Source organism: Erpetoichthys calabaricus, chromosome 12 (assembly GCF_900747795.2).
Source record: "Erpetoichthys calabaricus chromosome 12, fErpCal1.3, whole genome shotgun sequence".
NCBI classification, from domain to species: domain Eukaryota; kingdom Metazoa; phylum Chordata; class Cladistia; order Polypteriformes; family Polypteridae; genus Erpetoichthys; species Erpetoichthys calabaricus.
Genome location: NC_041405.2, coordinates 64,905,850 through 64,907,973, shown reverse-complemented (window position 1 = coordinate 64,907,973; position 2,124 = coordinate 64,905,850). Strand labels below are relative to the sequence as shown.

Genomic DNA, 2,124 nt, shown 5'->3' with positions numbered 1-2,124 from the left:
AAGTTGCAGGAAAAATTTGCCAACCTGTCACAGTTTGTAAAAGTAAACATGGAAAAGGCACAAGCCAAGCAGAAAGCGTGGTATGACAAGGCAGTCAGAGACCGAAAACTTGCAGTTGGACAGAAGGTACTATTATTATTGCCTACTTCAGACAGCAGTCTTTTAGCCAAGTGGCAAGGGCCCTAAACTGTAGTTGCTCAAAAAGGTCCTGTCACTTATGAGATTGATATGCCTGATCATCCTAGGAAATTAAGGCAGACTTTTCATATAAATATGCTGAAACCGTGGCAAGAATATACTAACCCTTCCAGTCAGCTATTGATTCGTAGCGTTCCGGAAGAAGAGGAATTGGAGGAGCAGTACTTGCCATCTTGCAGAGAAGTACAAGTGGTACCATCATTGGAGCATCTAGAAGAGACAAAAAGTGCAGAAGTACAACAGTTGATTCCAGAGGGTCTGTTTGGATCTTTGCTTGGTAAGACTCCTCTAATACATCATGATATTTGCCTTACCTCCCCAGGTCCTGTGAGAACATCCTATTGTAGAATCCCTGCACGCCTTCAAGAGGTTTTCAAAGAGGAACTGGAACAGATGAAAGATTTAGGCATCATCGAACCTTCAGTGAGTGACTGGTGTAGTCCTGTGGTACTCGTTCCTAAAAAGAATGGACAGATGAGATTCTGTGTGGATTACAGTAAGCTTAATGCCATCTCAGCTTTCGATACCTACCCAATGCCTAGAGTGGATGAGCAAGTAGAGCAGCTAGGTCCTGCAAAATATTTAACAACAATTGATCTTTGCAAAGGTTATTGGCAGGTCCCACTCACAGAAGAGGCAAAACCACTTACCGCTTTCAGGGCTCCCGGAGGTTTGTATCAGTTCACGGTCATGCCATTTGGGTTGCATGGAGCTGCAGCGAACTTCCAGCGCCTCATGGACAAAGTGTTGCAAGGAGCAGAGATGTACGTTAGAGCTTACATAGATGACATTGTTGTGTACAGTATGTCCTGGGAGGAACATCTACAACACCTGGCGGATGTGTTTGATAGGTTAAAAACAGCTGGACTTGTGGTTAACCCTGAAAAAACAGTCATTGCTAAAAAAGAAGTGCAATACCTTGGGTACACCATTAGGGGCGGTTTGATCCAACCCCAAATTGACAAAATGGCCGCTATAAAAGATCGTCCGCGTCCTGAAACCAAGAAGCAAATACGGTCATTCCTTGGTTTGGTGGGGTGGTACAGAAGATTTATCCCCAATTTTTCTAAGATTGCAGTGCCCCTCACCGACCTGCTTAAAGGATCTGCACCACAAAACATCAAATGGACAGAGTCATGTGAAAATGCTTTTCAATCTCTGAAAAAGATATTTTGTGAAAATGTTGTATTGCATTGTCCTGACTTTGCGAAACCTTTTGTTTTACAGGTTGATGCCTCTGGGGAAGGTTTAGGAGCAGCCTAAAGGAAGGACGTGGCAATTTAAAAGTGCTTACGGTAACTTAAAGCAGAAGCGCAGTTGCGTCTCAAAAGCCGGCACAGCTATGCGCGCGCGCGCAGGCTGCTTGAACTATTATAGTGTTTTTGCAGGGCAAGAGACGCCACTTCTCGCCGACGAGTTCTCGTCATTGCGCGGTTATAGAGATGACTTAGGACAGCTTAATTGGTCGGCACAAGGGCGCCGAATATAAAAAGGACTCGTGGCCCCTAGAGGTTGGTCCCTTTCTGATTAGATCTTTCTGGAGAAAGGTACTCGGTAGAACAGCTTGGATTTACCAAACATTACGGCTTGTGCCTTGTTTTTGTAAATATTTGTTTTTGTATAAATATCTCTGGAGTAATTTTGGTGGAGGTATTTATTTGGGTTATGGGTTTTGGTGCACTGTTTATTTTTGTATATAGTCACTATTTTTGAACATCATTTATTTACTGTTTTTGTGTGTCTTTTGCGGTATTGAACTGTGTTTTAATATATAAATTCCGCAGGACATACTTCCAAAAACTGTCTTCGTCCGTACTCCAAAATCAAAAATACTATCTCACTTTTACCACTCCTGATCAGATCCCACCTCTAACACCAAAATGTGACACCCTGTGTAGTGGGAATTGGGGTCACCAGCCTACACTC

The 2,124-nt window shown here is 43.2% G+C and overlaps 1 long non-coding RNA gene across 1 annotated transcript; it reads right to left on the bottom strand.

Moving 5' to 3' along the window:
• Positions 1 to 302: 302 nt before the first annotated feature.
• LOC127529943 (uncharacterized) lies at positions 303 to 975 on the bottom strand. The gene is made up of 3 exons (XR_007936544.1): positions 849 to 975; positions 513 to 655; positions 303 to 408 (listed from the first exon to the last, which is right to left on the bottom strand). It is a non-coding gene; the product is annotated as an uncharacterized LOC127529943 (long non-coding RNA).
• Between the last annotated feature and the right edge of the window lie 1,149 nt (positions 976 to 2,124).